General features: G+C 43.7%; 14 non-coding genes across 14 annotated transcripts; all 14 read right to left on the minus strand.

Annotated features, from left to right (window-relative positions):
• Nucleotides 1–3,616: 3,616 nt before the first annotated feature.
• On the minus strand, nucleotides 3,617–3,705 carry trnay-gua (transfer RNA tyrosine (anticodon GUA)). The gene is given in 2 exon segments: nucleotides 3,617–3,652; nucleotides 3,669–3,705. It is a non-coding gene; the product is annotated as a tRNA-Tyr (tRNA).
• An 894-nt stretch (nucleotides 3,706–4,599) lies between these two features.
• On the minus strand, nucleotides 4,600–4,672 carry trnam-cau (transfer RNA methionine (anticodon CAU)). Its single transcript has one exon. It is a non-coding gene; the product is annotated as a tRNA-Met (tRNA).
• A 459-nt stretch (nucleotides 4,673–5,131) lies between these two features.
• On the minus strand, nucleotides 5,132–5,220 carry trnay-gua (transfer RNA tyrosine (anticodon GUA)). Its single transcript is given in 2 exon segments — nucleotides 5,132–5,167; nucleotides 5,184–5,220. It is a non-coding gene; the product is annotated as a tRNA-Tyr (tRNA).
• An 895-nt stretch (nucleotides 5,221–6,115) lies between these two features.
• On the minus strand, nucleotides 6,116–6,188 carry trnam-cau (transfer RNA methionine (anticodon CAU)). The gene has a single exon. It is a non-coding gene; the product is annotated as a tRNA-Met (tRNA).
• Nucleotides 6,189–6,647: 459 nt separating this feature from the next.
• Nucleotides 6,648–6,736, minus strand: trnay-gua (transfer RNA tyrosine (anticodon GUA)). The gene is given in 2 exon segments: nucleotides 6,648–6,683; nucleotides 6,700–6,736. It is a non-coding gene; the product is annotated as a tRNA-Tyr (tRNA).
• An 895-nt stretch (nucleotides 6,737–7,631) lies between these two features.
• trnam-cau (transfer RNA methionine (anticodon CAU)) lies at nucleotides 7,632–7,704 on the minus strand. Its single transcript has one exon. It is a non-coding gene; the product is annotated as a tRNA-Met (tRNA).
• Nucleotides 7,705–9,147: 1,443 nt separating this feature from the next.
• trnam-cau (transfer RNA methionine (anticodon CAU)) lies at nucleotides 9,148–9,220 on the minus strand. Its single transcript has one exon. It is a non-coding gene; the product is annotated as a tRNA-Met (tRNA).
• Nucleotides 9,221–9,679: 459 nt separating this feature from the next.
• trnay-gua (transfer RNA tyrosine (anticodon GUA)) lies at nucleotides 9,680–9,768 on the minus strand. Its single transcript is given in 2 exon segments — nucleotides 9,680–9,715; nucleotides 9,732–9,768. It is a non-coding gene; the product is annotated as a tRNA-Tyr (tRNA).
• Nucleotides 9,769–10,664: 896 nt separating this feature from the next.
• Nucleotides 10,665–10,737, minus strand: trnam-cau (transfer RNA methionine (anticodon CAU)). The gene has a single exon. It is a non-coding gene; the product is annotated as a tRNA-Met (tRNA).
• Nucleotides 10,738–11,196: 459 nt separating this feature from the next.
• Nucleotides 11,197–11,285, minus strand: trnay-gua (transfer RNA tyrosine (anticodon GUA)). Its single transcript is given in 2 exon segments — nucleotides 11,197–11,232; nucleotides 11,249–11,285. It is a non-coding gene; the product is annotated as a tRNA-Tyr (tRNA).
• An 895-nt stretch (nucleotides 11,286–12,180) lies between these two features.
• On the minus strand, nucleotides 12,181–12,253 carry trnam-cau (transfer RNA methionine (anticodon CAU)). Its single transcript has one exon. It is a non-coding gene; the product is annotated as a tRNA-Met (tRNA).
• Nucleotides 12,254–12,712: 459 nt separating this feature from the next.
• Nucleotides 12,713–12,801, minus strand: trnay-gua (transfer RNA tyrosine (anticodon GUA)). Its single transcript is given in 2 exon segments — nucleotides 12,713–12,748; nucleotides 12,765–12,801. It is a non-coding gene; the product is annotated as a tRNA-Tyr (tRNA).
• An 895-nt stretch (nucleotides 12,802–13,696) lies between these two features.
• On the minus strand, nucleotides 13,697–13,769 carry trnam-cau (transfer RNA methionine (anticodon CAU)). Its single transcript has one exon. It is a non-coding gene; the product is annotated as a tRNA-Met (tRNA).
• A 459-nt stretch (nucleotides 13,770–14,228) lies between these two features.
• Nucleotides 14,229–14,317, minus strand: trnay-gua (transfer RNA tyrosine (anticodon GUA)). Its single transcript is given in 2 exon segments — nucleotides 14,229–14,264; nucleotides 14,281–14,317. It is a non-coding gene; the product is annotated as a tRNA-Tyr (tRNA).
• Nucleotides 14,318–14,583: the final 266 nt, after the last annotated feature.

The raw sequence follows: 14,583 nt of genomic DNA on the forward strand, positions 1-14,583 counted from the left end.
CCAAGTATTGATCCCTGTGGTAGACCAACAGGGACATCTAAGAAAGTTGATTTGACACTGTTAATACAAACACACTGTTTTCTGAATTCTAGATATGATTTTATCCACTGAATTGCATCCATAGAAAAGTTGAAGTATGTTAATTTAGACAAAAGAATCTCATGATTCACTGTGTCAAATGCCTTTTTTAGATCGAGAAATACAGCGCCGACGCAAGGATTAGAATCCAACATGTGTTTGATCTTTTCTATAAATAGACAGTTTGCAAACTCTGTTGAATGATGTTCACGAAAACCAAATTGCATTGGATGTAAAAGAGAATGGCCTTTATTTAAATGCTCATTTATCAGTTTTGTTACCCACTTCTCAGCAACTTTAGAGACCACAGGAAGGATACTGATCGGCCGATAATTGCCTATGTTTGAACTATCACCAGATTTAAAAATTGGGGTGACAGTAGCCATTTTCCAAGACAATGGCACACATTTTTGCTTAAATGATAAATTGACCATATGTGTTATTGGTAGAAGTAAGGATTCTTTGCATAGTTTGATGATATTTGTGTCCAGCCCATGGACATCCTTGGCTTTAGAATTTTTTAATGAGCCAATAATTTTAGCAACATCCAGCTCTGTGATTTCTTGTAGAGAAAAAACAGGTTCTGCAGGATCAATAGGTCTGGCAGTCAGAGTAGGTTCTTGAAACATTTCTGTTATCTCCCTAACTGAGTTAATGAAAAAATGGTTAAATTCATTAGTTAGAACAGTTGGATTGATTTCCATTACATTGTTAATTGTGAGCTCAATATTTTTGTTTGAGTCATTCACTTCTTTGCCAATTAATTTATTAAGATTTTGCCAGATCTTTTTGGCGTTTCCCTTTGCTTCAACGATAATATCCATGAAGAATTTTGCTTTAGCCTTTCGCAAACTTTGGGTTAATTTATTTCTTAAAAATGTGAATTTGTATCTATCTGTAGCGAGGCCAGTTTTTAATGATTTTTTAAGTTGTTCATCTCGGTCCTTCATTATTTTTCTACATTCATCATTTAACCATGGTAACGAGTTCCGCTTTCTCTTATGTCGTTTTACTGTTCTGGTGAAATCTGATAAAATTTCATTTATTTTTGCGAAAAACAAATTGCTAGAAGTTTCAATGTCCATGCTTTGTGTTGTTTCACTCCAGTCAGTCCTTTGCAAAGCTGCCTCCAGGTTTTGCATTTGAGTTTTTGGGACTGTACTGTAAGAAACTGTGAGTCTATGTGACTCATGAAAACGTTTTTTTGTGAGCTTTCTTAAGAAAAAAATAGCATTATGATCCGATAACCCAATCATATAGTTAAAAGTCTTAGTGATTCTTTCAGGCTGGCTTGCAAATAGTAAATCTATAAGTGTTTTTGAGTGTGATGTTATCCGAGTGGGTTGTTTTATTAATTGTGTGAGGTTAAAATGGTCAGTAACTTGTTTAAGATTTTTTATAATCATTTTTTCATTCCAGTTTATATTAAAATCTCCAACAATTATTATCTCTTTATGTAAATCGCGATGATTAAGAAGACATTTTAGTTCATCATAAAAATCCAATTTACTAGATGGTTTACGATATACACAAATTAAGCTAAATGACATGACAGTAGAGAGTGAAATATTCACGCCAATACATTCAATGTGCATGTCTTCTGGCCATATAATCTGTTGACATTTTAAACTGCTTTTGACATACAATAAAACTCCTCCACCCCTGCCATGTGTCCTGTCCTTCCTGTAAACATTATACTCAGGTATAGTTATTACTGCATCTGAAGAGGAAGATGTCAACCATGTTTCAGAAAGACAGAGAAAGTCAATGTTTGAGTTGCACAATAGGTGTTCCAGCTCTTCGTGTTTGGATGCCATACTCCGTATGTTTATATGTCCACCCAACAGCCCTTTTGGTTTGGCTTGTGGGTCCCAAATTGTCCTTGCTTGGTTTAAGGTATGAAAAATCTTTGTAGACCTGTGTCTTCTTAACACCGGATTTCTAGTTTTCTTCATTACTTTTACATCAGAAGTGGGTAAGGGGTGTAATGTACAGCGCTCACCAATCGATGTTCCTCTAGTGCACACATTTGGCTGTGTCTCTGGTAAATTTGGTGATGGTCGGGCTGCCTGTAGTGGTTTGGCTAGCTGTGGTGGTAATCCATCTTGCAGTGAAGTAGGACCAGCAAGCACTGGTGGTGGAAATCCAGCTAGCTGTGAAGAAAGCCCAGCTAGCAGTGGTTGTGGAAATCCAGCTAACTGTGAAGAAAGCCCAGCAAGCAGTGGTTGTGGAAATCCAGCTAACTGTGAAGTAGGCCCAGCCAGCAATGGTGATGGAAATCCAGCTAGCTGTGGAGTAGGCCCAGCCATAAATGGTGGTGGAAATCCAGCTAGCTGTGGAGTAGGACCAGCAAGCACTGGTGGTGAAAATCCAGCTAGCTGTGGAGTAGGCCCAGCCAGCAATGGTGATGGAAATCCAGCTAGCTGTGGAGTAGGCCCAGCCAGCAATGGTGGTGGAAATCCAGCTAGCTGTGGAGTAGGCCCAGCCAGCAATGGTGATGGAAATCCAGCTAGCTGTGGAGTAGGCCCAGCAAGAAATGGTGGTGGAAATCCAGCTAGCTGTGGAGTAGGCCCAGCCAGAAATAGTGGTGGAAATCCAGAAGGCTGTAAAGTAGGCCCAGCTAGCAATGGTAACGATGGCCTGGGTAACTGTAGCTGTAGCCAAGGCTGGTGTAAATGTAGCCCAGCTAGCCGAAGGCTCAGATGTAATCCAGTTAGCAGTGGTTGTGAAGCATTCAGAAAATTTGTGTTCAAAGATTGAGGACCAGGGTTTAGTTCAACATCTCCGGCTAAGAGCAGTATAAGCACGAGATTAAAAACACTCAGAAATGGTCTGCTTGAAACGGACTGTTCTGGTTTACCTGGTGGCTTGGCATGGCCATAGTCCAGTACTCTTGAAAATTGCAGGTGCTGACTGCATTTGGCTGGATACTGGGTTACTTTGTCCCTTTTTCTTAGACATGTAGAACTTAGCAAAAGATAGAAAGTCACACAAGTAATGACAAAGTACATTGGTAGCAAACTCCGAGGTCTTTTTTGCTTTATGAATGACTTTTTGAGCACACACACAGGACCTGCCAAACTGCGTGTCTGCACCTCGGCAGCCATCTTCCCTCCCAAAGAAATGGCTATCACTTTCAGCTATTTCTTTGGGATACTCTTTACAAGTTGACGCGACTGTTGATTTGCAACACTAAGGCTTCTTTGGTCTGCTACACACAATGGGTGCTTTACATTTGCTTGGCTAATCTGGTTAGTGGCAAAAACCTGCTAACAGGTGAAATCCCTATGCCTGATTTGCGCTCTCTTTTCATTGCTCGGAAAGGTGTACACACACTCCATGTGTATCATCTGCGTTACCCCATAAGACCTAAAACCATATTCAAGTCAGGCACCTCTTTCACGAAGACATTTGAATAGACAGCAGGAGTGAGGTTGAAGTCAAGGACAAAGGTCACAAGAAAGCTCACCGGGAAAAGTAAGCATTCTTAGCGTAATAAGGAACGTATGAATGGTAAGATGACGGTGCCCGAAAAATGTCGTTCGAGCCGGAATTGAACCAGCGACCTAAGGATGCCTATGTTTTTTCACCTACAGTCCTCCGCTCTACCAACTGAGCTATCGAAGGGAGCTGCTGATGGATGCCATTGTGTGACTCACTCATACAAAGAGCGGAATGCACACTTTACTGCACAAAGAAAATAACAATGACACAATTGCCAAGTGACCTTGCATATGGGAGATTTTTCCATAATTGGGCACTAAGGGCACAAAAGTACAAATGGTTGAGACTTTTTTGATTACACAGAAAAATGGCTAGCATACGTGGCTTATTTAACACAACAAAGCTTGCCATCTAAACGGTGAGAACAGATAGGCCTTTCCCCATGGGCTTGGAGTAAAGAAGCAGCAAGTTTGAAAGCAAATGATAACAAAAGCTTTGATTGAGAGGAAAGCACTGTCGTGGACATAGCCAACATTTTGCGGTTGAGAGGAACATTCTGTACAGCTATGAGCCTATGTGTTACTGGATGGCTGCTGGCAAGAGCTGTACAAAATCTGTGCCTTGTGTGAGACAGATTATAAGACTGATGCTCTGCCTACAGCGCCAATGAGGGCGTGCAAAGCAGTGAACACGCACAGACACAGTCCGTTTCCTATGAAATCGCACTTTAAACAGTTTCTTTGGGATCCTCTTTGCAAGTGGTTTCAGATGCTGATTTCCAACAGAAAAGCTTCTTTTGTGGTCTGCCCATTTGGGTTATTTACAAGGTATGATTGGTAAGACAGCATTGTCTGAGAGGACTCCATCCAGCCGGAATTGAACAAGCAACCTAAGGTGTTACTTTGGGATATTCTGACTTGACTGGTTCCATGCATCACTAAGGTTTCTCGGGTAATGAGAGCACATGATGACAATGTGCTGCCATTGGGGCTGGACAACATTTTGCAGTTGAGGTGAACGACAGCCATGAGCCTAGGTGTTGCTGGGTGACTGCTGGGAAGAGCTGTGCAAAATCAGTGTCTCGTGTGAGGCTCGAACTCACGACCTTCAGATTATGAGACTGACGCGCTGCCAACTGCGCCAACGAGGCCATGAAAAGCAAAGCACACACAAACCATCCCCTATGACTTTCCTATGACTATCACTTTCAGCCATTTCTTTGGGATACTCTTTACAAGTTGACGCGACTGTTGATTTGCAACACTAAGGCTTCTTTGGTCTGCTACACACAATGGGTGCTTTACATTTGCTTGGCTAATCTGGTTAGTGGCAAAAACCTGCTAACAGGTGAAATCCCTATGCCTGATTTGCGCTCTCTTTTCATTGCTCGGAAAGGTGAACACACACTCCATGTGTATCATCTGCGTTACCCCATAAGACCTAAAACCATATTCAAGTCAGGCACCTCTTTCACGAAGACATTTGAATAGACAGCAGGAGTGAGGTTGAAGTCAAGGACAAAGGTCACAAGAAAGCTCACTGGGAAAATTAAGCATTCTTAGCGTAATAAGGAACGTATGAATGGTAAGATGACGGTGCCCGAAAAATGTCCTTCGAGCCGGAATTGAACCAGCGACCTAAGGATGCCTATGTTTTTTCACCTACAGTCCTCCGCTCTACCAACTGAGCTATCGAAGGGAGCTGCTGATGGATGCCATTGTGTGACTCACTCATACAAAGAGCGGAATGCACACTTTACTGCACAAAGAAAATAACAATAACACAATTGCCAACTGACCTTGCATATGGGAGATTTTTCCATAATTGGGCACTAAAGGCACAAAAGTACAAATGGTTGAGACTTTTGTGATTACGCAGAAAAATGGCTAGCATACGTGGCTTATTTAACACAACAAAGCTTGCCATCTAAACGGTGAGAACAGATAGGCCTTTCCCCATGGGCTTGGAGTAAAGAAGCAGCAAGCTTGAAAGCAAATGATAACAAAAGCTTTGATTGAGGGGAAAGCACCGTCGTGGACATAGCCAACATTTTGCGGTTGAGAGGAACATTCTGTACAGCTATGAGCCTATGTGTTACTGGATGGCTGCTGGCAAGAGCTGTACAAAATCTGTGCCTTGTGTGAGACAGATTATAAGACTGATGCTCTGCCTACAGCGCCAATGAGGGCGTGCAAAGCAGTGAACACGCACAGACACAGTCCGTTTCCTATGAAATCGCACTTTAAACAGTTTCTTTGGGATCCTCTTTGCAAGTGGTTTCAGATGCTGATTTCCAACAGAAAAGCTTCTTTTGTGGTCTGCCCGTTTGGGTTATTTACAAGGTATGATTGGTAAGACAGCATTGTCTGAGAGGACTCCATCCAGCCGGAATTGAACAAGCAACCTAAGGTGTTACTTTGGGATATTCTGACTTGACTGGTTCCATGCATCACTAAGGTTTTTTCGGGTAATGAGAGCACATGATGACAATGTGCTGCCATTGGGGCTGGACAACATTTTGCAGTTGAGGTGAACGACAGCCATGAGCCTAGGTGTTGCTGGGTGACTGCTGGGAAGAGCTGTGCAAAATCAGTGCCTTGTGTGAGGGTCGAACTCACGACCTTCAGATTATGAGACTGACGCGCTGCCAACTGCGCCAACGAGGCCATGAAAAGCAAAGTACACACAAACCATCCCCTATGACTTTCCTATGACTATCACTTTCAGCCATTTCTTTGGGATACTCTTTACAAGTTGACGCGACTGTTGATTTGCAACACTAAGGCTTCTTTGGTCTGCTACACACAATGGGTGCTTTACATTTGCTTGGCTAATCTGGTTAGTGGCAAAAACCTGCTAACAGGTGAAATCCCTATGCCTGATTTGCACTCTCTTTTCATTGCTCGGAAAGGTGTACACACACTCCATGTGTATCATCTGCGTTACCCCATAAGACCTAAAACCATATTCAAGTCAGGCACCTCTTTCACAAAGACATTTGAATAGACAGCAGGAGTGAGGTTGAAGTCAAGGACAAAGGTCACAAGAAAGCTCACTGGGAAAAGTAAGCATTCTTAGCGTAATAAGGAACGTATGAATGGTAAGATGACGGTGCCCGAAAAATGTCGTTCGAGCCGGAATTGAACCAGCGACCTAAGGATGCCTATGTTTTTTCACCTACAGTCCTCCGCTCTACCAACTGAGCTATCGAAGGGAGCTGCTGATGGATGCCATTGTGTGACTCACTCATACAAAGAGCGGAATGCACACTTTACTGCACAAAGAAAATAACAATAACACAATTGCCAACTGACCTTGCATATGGGAGATTTTTCCTTTCTTGGGCACTAAGGGCACAAAAGTACAAATGGTTGAGACTTTTTTGATTACGCAGAAAAATGGCTAGCATACGTGGCTTATTTAACACAACAAAGCTTGCCATCTAAACGGTGAGAACAGATAGGCCTTTCCCCATGGGCTTGGAGTAAAGAAGCAGCAAGCTTGAAAGCAAATGATAACAAAAGCTTTGATTGAGGGGAAAGCACCGTCGTGGACATAGCCAACATTTTGCGGTTGAGAGGAACATTCTGTACAGCTATGAGCCTATGTGTTACTGGATGGCTGCTGGCAAGAGCTGTACAAAATCTGTGCCTTGTGTGAGACAGATTATAAGACTGATGCTCTGCCTACAGCGCCAATGAGGGCGTGCAAAGCAGTGAACACGCACAGACACAGTCCGTTTCCTATGAAATCGCACTTTAAACAGTTTCTTTGGGATCCTCTTTGCAAGTGGTTTCAGATGCTGATTTCCAACAGAAAAGCTTCTTTGGTGGTCTGCCCGTTTGGGTTATTTACAAGGTATGATTGGTAAGACAGCATTGTCTGAAAGGACTCCATCCAGCCGGAATTGAACAAGCAACCTAAGGTGTTACTTTGGGAATTTCTGACTTGACTGGTTCCATGCATCACTAAGGTTTTTTCGGGTAATGAGAGCACATGATGACAATGTGCTGCCATTGGGGCTGGACAACATTTTGCAGTTGAGGTGAACGACAGCCATGAGCCTAGGTGTTGCTGGGTGACTGTTGGGAAGAGCTGTGCAAAATCAGTGCCTTGTGTGAGGCTCGAACTCACGACCTTCAGATTATGAGACTGACGCGCTGCCAAATGCGCCAACGAGGCCATGAAAAGCAAAGTACACACAAACCATCCCCTATGACTTTCCTATGACTATCACTTTCAGCCATTTCTTTGGGATACTCTTTACAAGTTGACGCGACTGTTGATTTGCAACACTAAGGCTTCTTTGGTCTGCTACACACAATGGGTGCTTTACATTTGCTTGGCTAATCTGGTTAGTGGCAAAAACCTGCTAACAGGTGAAATCCCTATGCCTGATTTGCACTCTCTTTTCATTGCTCGGAAAGGTGTACACACACTCCATGTGTATCATCTGCGTTACCCCATAAGACCTAAAACCATATTCAAGTCAGGCACCTCTTTCACAAAGACATTTGAATAGACAGCAGGAGTGAGGTTGAAGTCAAGGACAAAGGTCACAAGAAAGCTCACTGGGAAAAGTAAGCATTCTTAGCGTAATAAGGAACGTATGAATGGTAAGATGACGGTGCCCGAAAAATGTCGTTCGAGCCGGAATTGAACCAGCGACCTAAGGATGCCTATGTTTTTTCACCTACAGTCCTCCGCTCTACCAACTGAGCTATGGAAGGGAGCTGCTGATGGATGCCATTGTGTGACTCACTCATACAAAGAGCGGAATGCACACTTTACTGCACAAAGAAAATAACAATAACACAATTGCCAACTGACCTTGCATATGGGAGATTTTTCCTTTCTTGGGCACTAAGGGCACAAAAGTACAAATGGTTGAGACTTTTTTGATTACGCAGAAAAATGGCTAGCATACGTGGCTTATTTAACACAACAAAGCTTGCCATCTAAACGGTGAGAACAGATAGGCCTTTCCCCATGGGCTTGGAGTAAAGAAGCAGCAAGCTTGAAAGCAAATGATAACAAAAGCTTTGATTGAGGGGAAAGCACCGTCGTGGACATAGCCAACATTTTGCGGTTGAGAGGAACATTCTGTACAGCTATGAGCCTATGTGTTACTGGATGGCTGCTGGCAAGAGCTGTACAAAATCTGTGCCTTGTGTGAGACAGATTATAAGACTGATGCTCTGCCTACAGCGCCAATGAGGGCGTGCAAAGCAGTGAACACGCACAGACACAGTCCGTTTCCTATAAAATCGCACTTTAAACAGTTTCTTTGGGATCCTCTTTGCAAGTGGTTTCAGATGCTGATTTCCAACAGAAAAGCTTCTTTTGTGGTCTGCCCGTTTGGGTTATTTACAAGGTATGATTGGTAAGACAGCATTGTCTGAAAGGACTCCATCCAGCCGGAATTGAACAAGCAACCTAAGGTGTTACTTTGGGATATTCTGACTTGACTGGTTCCATGCATCGCTAAGGTTTTTTCGGGTAATGAGAGCACATGATGACAATGTGCTGCCATTGGGGCTGGACAACATTTTGCAGTTGAGGTGAACGACAGCCATGAGCCTAGGTGTTGCTGGGTGACTGCTGGGAAGAGCTGTGCAAAATCAGTGCCTCGTGTGAGGCTCGAACTCACGACCTTCAGATTATGAGACTGACGCGCTGCCAACTGCGCCAACGAGGCCATGAAAAGCAAAGTACACACAAACCATCCCCTATGACTTTCCTATGACTATCACTTTCAGCCATTTCTTTGGGATACTCTTTACAAGTTGACGCGACTGTTGATTTGCAACACTAAGGCTTCTTTGGTCTGCTACACACAATGGGTGCTTTACATTTGCTTGGCTAATCTGGTTAGTGGCAAAAACCTGCTAACAGGTGAAATCCCTATGCCTGATTTGCGCTCTCTTTTCATTGCTCGGAAAGGTGTACACACACTCCATGTGTATCATCTGCGTTACCCCATAAGACCTAAAACCATATTCAAGTCAGGCACCTCTTTCACGAAGACATTTGAATAGACAGCAGGAGTGAGGTTGAAGTCAAGGACAAAGGTCACAAGAAAGCTCACTGGGAAAATTAAGCATTCTTAGCGTAATAAGGAACGTATGAATGGTAAGATGACGGTGCCCGAAAAATGTCCTTCGAGCCGGAATTGAACCAGCGACCTAAGGATGCCTATGTTTTTTCACCTACAGTCCTCCGCTCTATCAACTGAGCTATCGAAGGGAGCTGCTGATGGATGCCATTGTGTGACTCACTCATACAAAGAGCGGAATGCACACTTTACTGCACAAAGAAAATAACAATAACACAATTGCCAACTGACCTTGCATATGGGAGATTTTTCCTTTCTTGGGCACTAAGGGCACAAAAGTACAAATGGTTGAGACTTTTTTGATTACGCAGAAAAATGGCTAGCATACGTGGCTTATTTAACACAACAAAGCTTGCCATCTAAACGGTGAGAAAAGATAGGCCTTTCCCCATGGGCTTGGAGTAAAGAAGCAGCAAGCTTGAAAGCAAATGATAACAAAAGCTTTGATTGAGGGGAAAGCACCGTCGTGGACATAGCCAACATTTTGCGGTTGAGAGGAACATTCTGTACAGCTATGAGCCTATGTGTTACTGGATGGCTGCTGGCAAGAGCTGTACAAAATCTGTGCCTTGTGTGAGACAGATTATAAGACTGATGCTCTGCCTACAGCGCCAATGAGGGCGTGCAAAGCAGTGAACACGCACAGACACAGTCCGTTTCCTATGAAATCGCACTTTAAACAGTTTCTTTGGGATCCTCTTTGCAAGTGGTTTCAGATGCTGATTTCCAACAGAAAAGCTTCTTTTGTGGTCTGCCCGTTTGGGTTATTTACAAGGTATGATTGGTAAGACAGCATTGTCTGAAAGGACTCCATCCAGCCGGAATTGAACAAGCAACCTAAGGTGTTACTTTGGGATATTCTGACTTGACTGGTTCCATGCATCACTAAGGTTTTTTCGGGGTAATGAGAGCACATGATGACAATGTGCTGCCATTGGGGCTGGACAACATTTTGCAGTTGAGGTGAACGACAGCCATGAGCCTAGGTGTTCCTGGGTGACTGCTGGGAAGAGCTGTGCAAAATCAGTGCCTCGTGTGAGGCTCGAACTCACGACCTTCAGATTATGAGACTGACGCGCTGCCAACTGCGCCAACGAGGCCATGAAAAGCAAAGTACACACAAACCATCCCCTATGACTTTCCTACGACTATCACTTTCAGCCATTTCTTTGGGATACTCTTTACAAGTTGACGCGACTGTTGATTTGCAACACTATGGCTTCTTTGGTCTGCTACACACAATGGGTGCTTTACATTTGCTTGGCTAATCTGGTTAGTGGCAAAAACCTGCTAACAGGTGAAATCCCTATGCCTGATTTGCGCTCTCTTTTCATTGCTCGGAAAGGTGTACACACACTCCATGTGTATCATCTGCGTTACCCCATAAGACCTAAAACCATATTCAAGTCAGGCACCTCTTTCACGAAGACATTTGAATAGACAGCAGGAGCGAGGTTGAAGTCAAGGACAAAGGTCACAAGAAAGCTCACTGGGAAAAGTAAGCATTCTTAGCGTAATAAGGAACGTATGAATGGTAAGATGACGGTGCCCGAAAAATGTCCTTCGAGCCGGAATTGAACCAGCGACCTAAGGATGCCTATGTTTTTTCACCTACAGTCCTCCGCTCTACCAACTGAGCTATCGAAGGGAGCTGCTGATGGATGCCATTGTGTGACTCACTCATACAAAGAGCGGAATGCACACTTTACTGCACAAAGAAAATAACAATAACACAATTGCCAAGTGACCTTGCATATGGGAGATTTTTCCTTTCTTGGGCACTAAGGGCACAAAAGTACAAATGGTTGAGACTTTTTTGGTTACGCAGAAAAATGGCTAGCATACGTGGCTTATTTAACACAACAAAGCTTGCCATCTAAACGGTGAGAACAGATAGGCCTTTCCCCATGGGCTTGGAGTAAAGAAGCAGCAAGCTTGAAAGCAAATGATAACAAAAGCTTTGATTGAGGGGAAAGCACCGTCGTGGACATAGCCAACATTTTGCGGTTGAGAGGAACATTCTGTACAGCTATGAGCCTATGTGTTACTGGATGGCTGCTGGCAAGAGCTGTACAAAATCTGTGCCTTGTGTGAGACAGATTATAAGACTGATGCTCTGCCTAGAGCGCCAATGAGGGCGTGCAAAGCAGTGAACACGCACAGACACAGTCCGTTTCCTATGAAATCGCACTTTAAACAGTTTCTTTGGGATCCTCTTTGCAAGTGGTTTCAGATGCTGATTTCCAACAGAAAAGCTTCTTTTGTGGTCTGCCCGTTTGGGTTATTTACAAGGTATGATTGGTAAGACAGCATTGTCTGAAAGGACTCCATCCAGCCGGAATTGAACAAGCAACCTAAGGTGTTACTTTGGGATATTCTGACTTGACTGGTTCCATGCATCACTAAGGTTTTTTCGGGTAATGAGAGCACATGATGACAATGTGCTGCCATTGGGGCTGGACAACATTTTGCAGTTGAGGTGAACGACAGCCATGAGCCTAGGTGTTCCTGGGTGACTGCTGGGAAGAGCTGTGCAAAATCAGTGCCTCGTGTGAGGCTCGAACTCACGACCTTCAGATTATGAGACTGACGCGCTGCCAACTGCGCCAACGAGGCCATGAAAAGCAAAGTACACACAAACCATCCCCTATGACTTTCCTATGACTATCACTTTCAGCCATTTCTTTGGGATACTCTTTACAAGTTGACGCGACTGTTGATTTGCAACACTAAGGCTTCTTTGGTCTGCTACACACAATGGGTGCTTTACATTTGCTTGGCTAATCTGGTTAGTGGCAAAAACCTGCTAACAGGTGAAATCCCTATGCCTGATTTGCGCTCTCTTTTCATTGCTCGGAAAGGTGTACACACACTCCATGTGTATCATCTGCGTTACCCCATAAGACCTAAAACCATATTCAAGTCAGGCACCTCTTTCACAAAGACATTTGAATAGACAGCAGGAGTGAGGTTGAAGTCAAGGACAAAGGTCACAAGAAAGCTCACTGGGAAAATTAAGCATTCTTAGCGTAATAAGGAACGTATGAATGGTAAGATGACGGTGCCCGAAAAATGTCCTTCGAACCGGAATTGAACCAGCGACCTAAGGATTCCTATGTTTTTTCACCTACAGTCCTCCGCTCTACCAACTGAGCTATCGAAGGGAGCTGCTGATGGATGCCATTGTGTGACTCACTCATACAAAGAGCGGAATGCACACTTTACTGCACAAAGAAAATAACAATAACACAATTGCCAACTGACCTTGCATATGGGAGATTTTTCCTTTCTTGGGCACTAAGGGCACAAAAGTACAAATGGTTGAGACTTTTTTGATTACGCAGAAAAATGGCTAGCATACGTGGCTTATTTAACACAACATAGCTTGCCATCTAAACAGAGAGAAAAGATAGGCCTTTCCCCATGGGCTTGGAGTAAAGAAGCAGCAAGCTTGAAAGCAAATGATAACAAAAGCTTTGATTGAGGGGAAAGCACCGTCGTGGACATAGCCAACATTTTGCGGTTGAGAGGAACATTCTGTACAGCTATGAGCCTATGTGTTACTGGATGGCTGCTGGCAAGAGCTGTACAAAATCTGTGCCTTGTGTGAGACAGATTATAAGACTGATGCTCTGCCTACAGCGCCAATGAGGGCGTGCAAAGCAGTGAACACGCACAGACACAGTCCGTTTCCTATGAAATCGCACTTTAAACAGTTTCTTTGGGATCCTCTTTGCAAGTGGTTTCAGATGCTGATTTCCAACAGAAAAGCTTCTTTTGTGGTCTGCCCGTTTGGGTTATTTACAAGGTATGATTGGTAAGACAGCATTGTCTGAAAGGACTCCATCCAGCCGGAATTGAACAAGCAACCTAAGGTGTTACTTTGGGATATTCTGACTTGACTGGTTCCATGCATCACTAAGGTTTTTTCGGGTAATGAGAGCACATGATGACAATGTGCTGCCATTGGGGCTGGACAACATTTTGCAGTTGAGGTGAACGACAGCCATGAGCCTAGGTGTTCCTGGGTGACTGCTGGGAAGAGCTGTGCAAAATCAGTGCCTCGTGTGAGGCTCGAACTCACGACCTTCAGATTATGAGACTGACGCGCTGCCAACTGCGCCAACGAGGCCATGAAAAGCAAAGTACACACAAACCATCCCCTATGACTTTCCTATGACTATCACTTTCAGCCATTTCTTTGGGATACTCTTTACAAGTTGACGCGACTGTTGATTTGCAACACTAAGGCTTCTTTGGTCTGCTACACACAATGGGTGCTTTACATTTGCTTGGCTAATCTGGTTAGTGGCAAAAACCTGCTAACAGGTGAAATCCCTATGCCTGATTTGCACTCTCTTTTCATTGCTCGGAAAGGTGTACACACACTCCATGTGTATCATCTGCGTTACCCCATAAGACCTAAAACCATATTCAAGTCAGGCACCTCTTTCACAAAGACATTTGAATAGACAGCAGGAGTGAGGTTGAAGTCAAGGACAAAGGTCACAAGAAAGCTCACTGGGAAAATTAAGCATTCTTAGCGTAATAAGGAACGTATGAATGGTAAGATGACGGTGCCCGAAAAATGTCCTTCGAACCGGAATTGAACCAGCGACCTAAGGATGCCTATGTTTTTTCACCTACAGTCCTCCGCTCTACCAACTGAGCTATCGAAGGGAGCTGCTGATGGATGCCATTGTGTGACTCACTCATACAAAGAGCGGAATGCACACTTTACTGCACAAAGAAAATAACAATAACACAATTGCCAACTGACCTTGCATATGGGAGATTTTTCCTTTCTTGGGCACTAAGGGCACAAAAGTACAAATGGTTGAGACTTTTTTGATTACGCAGAAAAATGGCTAGCATACGTGGCTTATTTAACACAACAAAGCTTGCCATCTAAACGGTGAGAACAGATAGGCCTTTCCCCATGGGCT

Source organism: Oryzias latipes, chromosome 14 (genome assembly GCF_053564925.1).
Source record: "Oryzias latipes strain Hd-rR chromosome 14, Olatipes_Hd-rR_3.1".
In the NCBI taxonomy this organism is placed as follows: domain Eukaryota; kingdom Metazoa; phylum Chordata; class Actinopteri; order Beloniformes; family Adrianichthyidae; genus Oryzias; species Oryzias latipes.